Source organism: Thermobia domestica, chromosome 6 (assembly GCF_964235325.1).
Source record: "Thermobia domestica chromosome 6, izTheDome1.hap1.1, whole genome shotgun sequence".
Lineage (NCBI taxonomy): Eukaryota > Metazoa > Arthropoda > Insecta > Zygentoma > Lepismatidae > Thermobia > Thermobia domestica.
The window spans coordinates 312,463,468-312,470,100 of record NC_137459.1 but is presented as its reverse complement, the minus strand read 5'-3'; the positions used below and the strand labels follow the sequence as shown (position 1 = coordinate 312,470,100).

Here is a 6,633-nt window from a genome sequence, read left to right as displayed (position 1 = left end):
CCTTAACTTTTGTTCTCTTAATTTTAAACATTGTAACTCTTGTTGGACCTTCCCTAATTCTTGATTTAAATTTTCATTTATTTCCTCTAATTCTTTGTTCCAATCCTTTTCGGCTATGATTTTCTCTGAGTTATTACCAATCATTTCCTTTAGCCTTAAATTTTCATCCCTATACTCTTTAACTTTACACTCTACCTCTTCTAACAAAGAACTATATTCTTCCTTACTCACATTTCTTGTCTGTTCTTCCCTTTTTTTCAACAACATTTCTGTATTTTTCATTATTTCCCCTATTAACCTTTTAAACAAGTCTATCACATCACCCTGTTGACCCTCAACTCCCAATCCCATTAATTCTTCCAAAATCATATTCTTTAATAGTTCTACCTCCACATTTTTAACCTCATTAAAATCTACCCCATTATTTTTATCCATCCCATCATCTCTCTCATTACCCATCACATCTCCTTCATCTATATCTATTTCTATAGGGGTTAGCTCGGCCAAGGCTTTCTCTACTGTAACTTTCGTTTTTTTTAACATCTGACATTTTTTATTCCTAATTTCTGCTAACGTTTTGCTAGGAAAAGACCTATACAATATTTCGTTAATATCTGCCTTATCCTTATTCTTTTCCAAAATATTTTTAAATTTTTGTGTATCTGACTCTGTCCATTTTTGTTGCTCTTCTTTCTCACTTTTTTCCTACTTTTTTCCAATTTGAGCTCATTCCACTCCTGCCGATGCGCCTTGGCACGATGAGTAGCTAACCCTCCCAACTTTTGAAAAGAGGATGGACACCATGGGCATTTATACTCGTATTCCTGTTTAGGGCCCGTACACTTGGGTGTATGACAATCCGCTGAGTGAGTTTTGTCAAACCGACCCTTACATACCGAACATTCCAACAAAAACTCCCCAACGTGATGTTCTTCTAAATGATTATAAAGTTTCCTTTTATTTGAAAAAATAAGCTGCGGATGATTTAAACAGCTAAATTCCACCATAGGGAAAGAAAATATTAATGTTTTTCCTTCTAAATATTGTAAACCCCCAATTTCAAAACCTTCTGCTCCTCCTTCAGCCATCGTATATCTTATCAAAAGACAAAAAATGACGTATTCAAATAGAGCAAACATTACAAAATGATTCCCAACTAAGAGGAAAATGTCCAATAGAGACTGCCAAGAGATAATAATTATATATAACCTACTTAGATAGCCATATAAATAACAGGTAATTTTATACAAAAAATTAAAATTAAAATATAAATAAAAATATTAGTATTAGAAAAATTAATTTACAACCTTACTCCCAGGTAGGCGGAAAAACTCCCTACTACCATATACATTTCTTTCATTAATTTTCAGTTTTTAATATATATCCATAGATGTGTACGGTAATTCTCATATTTGTCAGAATAAAGTTCTGCACCAAATCCCGAATATTTATATATATAAATTCAATCAATTACTGATCAAAATTGGCCAGGTAAATTATTGAGCCTAAAAGATGAAAGCACTAATAGAAAACTATTATAAATAAATTTCAAACATAAAAAATATTCAACATCTCATATTATTTTTTGAAAGCTATTAAATTTAAATTTGTACCTATCATTAATAGCACAGTAAAATACCAAGCTTAAAGATGCTAATGTTTTCGAAAAAACCCTTTTCTATAAATTTAAAAACTCAAAATACATAAAATCTCATTATGTTATCTCCACGTTAATTGAATTCAAATTTGCAAATATCTTTAGAGGCACAATAAAAAATAATGCCTAAAAATGAAAGTGCTTTCCGAAAATTTCTAACCTATAAATTCCAGACACACAAAATATATAAAATCTCACTTTATTTTTCCAACGTCGATTAAATTCAAATATGCAATTATTTTTAAAGGCACAATAAAAATAATTTGTTTGAGATTTTTCTAACCAAATTATAAAAGTTAAAAAAGTAGAGAATCTCACACTGTGGAATCAACTGTTTTAAAACGTTATTTCCATAAAATCCAAAAAGGCACAATAATTAATCCAGCCTAAAAGCAGCACGCATTCATTGATATATATTATATAGAAATTTAGACAACCGTCATGAAAAATTAGACACAAAATTTCCTGCTGCTTATATGTCTATTTAAAACAGTACACCTGAATCAGCAAAACACCTCACTCCGTCTCATCCAATCCAGCATCAATTATAATTCATTAAACCGTACACCCTATTTTATATCTGCACCATAACTACATTTCTTCACACCACACCCTTAAATGCACCGTCGAGACCTACATACTGTCGAATCTAACTATCTTCATTCCGTAGACTAATATCCTGACTGAAAAAAACGGCAAAAATTCCATTTGCACCTAATTTTCCACATTAATCCACCATCAAGCCTTATATACCGTCGAATTCAATTATCCTCGCTCCGTTGATTAATATCCAAACTAGTAAAACCAGCAAGAATACCATTTACACCTAAATTTCCTCTTTAATACTCAGTCTGCCGTATCGCTCTGTACCGTCTATTTTAAATATAGTAACGACAAACTGGCAAACTTTCTTACATCTGGCAACCTAGTCCCAGCATGCTTCATTCCCATGATTCTTCAACATGAAGAAGAAGGAGCCACCCGCCATATTCACAGTATAATATTTTTAATTTTTCTTTTCTAAATCCGATTATATCTTAGACATCAAGGATCAAAGCACCATAAAGTTACTACAATTTTAAAGCAGGTATACCATGAAACTTTTAAACATACTACCAAAAGCCACTCACAATTATTTCACCAAAAACAAACTAATTTTAAATCTTTAATATATCTGATATGGCAAAACGTGCTTCAAAGTTAATCATTATTTTTTTGAAAAATCCATTGCAATCCGATACGAAAGTGAGGAAATAATCCACCCATATAATTGTTTTTTATTACTGAACACTAAATCTTCACTGTTAGATAATAATTATCAATGAGTTTGTTGAGATTTAGAATATTCGGGCAAATTCACTAAGCCACTTGTTAACCAAGCAAACATGGCACCTTTTATTTTTTTTTATCTTCCACAAATATCCAATTGTATCTGAAACATCCTTGGGAATATACAGACTACTCTATAAAAATATAGAATATGAAGATCGTTATAATAAATATATAACTAAGCAGAAACTTCACTATTACACTAAACTGGTGGCCAGCCAAGCGAACATGGCTCCTTTTAAGTCATATTATTTTCCGAGGGAATCCAGTTGTATCTCAGCCATCCTTCCAGATAACAAAACTCTTTCATAAAAATATTAAATAGTAATGTCACCACTATAATTAATTAGCTGGGTACTCACTTCACTCTTACAGAAACCAAGTATTAGCCATGTCGTCATTCCTAATCACCAACCATCCAAACAGTCCAGAATATCCATTTCCATAGCAAAATTCAAGCAACATATACAACCACGGAGCAGCCAAAAAACACGTCCGTCTCCAACGAAACACTTAAAGGAATTGACGGAAGGGCACCACCAGGAGTGGGGCCTGCGGCTTAATTTGACTCAACACGGGAAACCTCACCAGGCCCGGACACTGGAAGGATTGACAGATTGAGAGCTCTTTCTTGATTCAGTGGGTGGTGGTGCATGGCCGTTCTTAGTTGGTGGAGCGATTTGTCTGGTTAATTCCGATAACGAACGAGACTCTAGCCTGCTAACTAGGCGTTGGAATCTTTCCTTCCAACGTTCATGTCTTCTTAGAGGGACAGGCTGCCTCTAGCAGCACGAGATTGAGCAATAACAGGTCTGTGATGCCCTTAGATGTTCTGGGCCGCACGCGCGCCACACTGAAGGAATCAACGTGTCTTCCCTGACCGAAAGGTCCGGGTAACCCGCTGAACCTCCTTCGTGCTAGGGATTGGGGCTTGCAATTATGTCCCATAAACGAGGAATTCCCAGTAAGCGCAAGTCATAAGCTTGCGTTGATTACGTCCCTGCCCTTTGTACACACCGCCCGTCGCTACTACCGATTGAATGATTTAGTGAGGCCTTCGGACTGATACCCGGCACCTCCGTCTTGCGGTGGTACCGACGTGTCGGAAAGATGGCCAAACTTGATCATTTAGAGGAAGTAAAAGTCGTAACAAGGTTTCCGTATGTGAACCTGCGGAAGGATCATTATCAATTCATCACCACTGCGGTGGTTGATGTCAAAAGTTTCTTATTAGTGTGTCGTATCAGTTAGATTGACACCGTTGAACGCGAGCCACTGATCTTGACAGGCGAAGGAGAGAAAGGTGAGCCGTGTCTTCCCTTTAGTTGGGAAGCGAGCAGCAAGAACGGGAGCCACTGTCATCGGCGAGGGTAGCGTAGGCTACCTGTTGACACAGGCCGCGTGTCATCAAGATCTGTCGCAAACACAAAGGAGATCCTAATGTAAACCTTATTGCTGCCAATGCTCTGAAGGGGAAATCTCTGGATGAAATAAGATTCAAGAAAAGAAAGCTTTTCTTGAAGGGTCTCATCCCGCCTGAGGCCAGAGTAGAAAGCCAGAGGGGAAGGGGCCAGCAGAATGTTGGCAGACTAGAAGTGTCGTCTCGTTTGGCTGGTGAGGTCAGCGGCTGTCGTGTCCGGCTAGGTGAGGAGATCTCTCGCCTGGACCCCAAGGTTGATACCGACGCATTAAAAGAGGCCTCTTTGAGTGCTCTGTTGGATGACTACATCAATATCAACAATAATGCCGAAGCTAGGTCGCTGGGCGGAGAGGGCAACCCTCAGCAACTCTCTCACGAATTGAAAAGAGCTCGCAGTGAGTCTCAATCTAAACAAGTCATGCTGGAGGAGCAAGAAGCCGAAATTCTTAGGCTTCAAGAGCATTGTTCTAAAGTAGAGAAGCAGGTCGCTGATCTGCAGAGGGAGAAGGAGAGACTGGTCTCCGAGAATAACAAGTGGCAGCAATTTCTTGCCCTTGAAGACGATGCTCTGAAGGATAGACTGCTGTCTGGCTCCGCGGGAGACTCCTCTGCCTCTAGTCTCAGGGAGGAGGTAGAGAGACTGGAGGCGGAGTTGGCTCTCGGGGAGTTGGAATTACAGCGAGTACGCAACCAGCTTGAGGTCTCCTGTGAAGAGATAGGAGAGCTGAGGGAGGCTCTCTCTTGCCTAGCGTCCAAGAGTGGAGGCAGTGTTGATGCGTCAGTCCAGTGTGATCCTTATCTGGGCTGTAACGGCACAATTATAATTCCAAGAGAAGAATTGAATTTTCTTGAGTCAGATGATGAAACTCTGGTGAAGCAACGTATGATTGCTCCCACGGTAGAAAACAGAGCTGTGGACCTCAATATCCTTGGGGACCAGGCGAGAGATCTGGAGGGGGAGATGGATGTGTTCTTGTGTTCGCGGGACAACGATCTCGCGGGGAAGCAGTTGGACGAATGGAGCAACAGGATTGTTCATCTGTGTAAGCAGTGGACTAAAATCTCGAAGCCACAGCCTCAGAAGAAGTCATCTGCCGGTGGCAGAAACAAAAAGGTGCAGGAATATGTGGATACTGTGCGTCTCTTCAACACAGATCCCAAGCGCCTGGTCGATCGGGTAATCGAAGGTAGGGTGTCTGGTCATCTTACTGATGAGACACCCACTTCTAGAAGCATACAAGATTTGTACGAGCGGTTGTGGTCGGTCGCTGGTAAATGCGGCATTGATTTCTCTGCGGTCGCTTCGAATGGAGAGAATAGGCTCTGTGAGCCTATTGGTTTCACTGAGCTCAAAGTGAGGTTTGCGCGTATTGCAAACGATACGGCGGCGGGATTAGACAGTGTTAAGAAAGACGATCTCAAGGGGGAGGAGCGCTTGAGATTGGCCTGGCGATTGTTCAACGTCATCCTTAAGTCAGGCAAAATACCATCAGCATGGAAGCTGCATAGAACTGTCTTAATTCCCAAGCAAGAAAGAGAGCTCTCCAAGGCAGAGAACTGGCGACCGATCACAATCGGCTCGCTCTTGATGCGTCTGTTCACGGGCATTCTAGCAGACCGTCTGCAGGATACTGTTGCACTCCATCGCTCTCAGAAGGGCTTTGTCAGAGGGCACAGTACATCGTCCAATTGCTTCCTTGCGAGTGAGTTGATTCGGCAGGGTAAGCGGAAAGGAATAGCTTTGTGCATCCTGGATATTAGCAAAGCATTTGATACGGTGCCACACGGGGCAATCCTCCGGGCTCTCAGCAGTCGTGGCGTTCCCGAGAGTTTTCTTGAACTGGTTAGGGAACTTTATAGTGGTAATCTTACCCAGATAGAGGGCCATAATGTCTCACTTGAGATCAAGCGTGGAGTTAAGCAAGGAGATCCGCTTAGTCCACTATTATTTAATCTGGTCCTAGATGAACTGCTGCGGAGACTGGAGGGTTGCCCTGGGGGGTTCCGAATAGGCGAATTTGAGGTTGGCGTTCTGGCTTATGCCGATGACCTACTCTTGGCGTTTGATACTGCCGAACACCTGCAGTCAGCGCTAGGGGTGGTTCATCGGTATCTGTCGGAGCTTGACATGTCACTCTCGATATCGAAGTGCCGGTCGATACAGATTATTCCGACCGCTAAAGCATGGTACTCTAAAGATCCAAGAGTACGAGTGGGTGAGGAGCAG

The 6,633-nt window shown here is 40.7% G+C and overlaps 1 pseudogene; it reads left to right on the top strand.

The window, feature by feature from the left end:
* The first annotated feature begins 3,461 nt into the window (after positions 1–3,461).
* Positions 3,462–4,165, top strand: LOC145688615 (small subunit ribosomal RNA; annotated as a pseudogene).
* Positions 4,166–6,633: the final 2,468 nt, after the last annotated feature.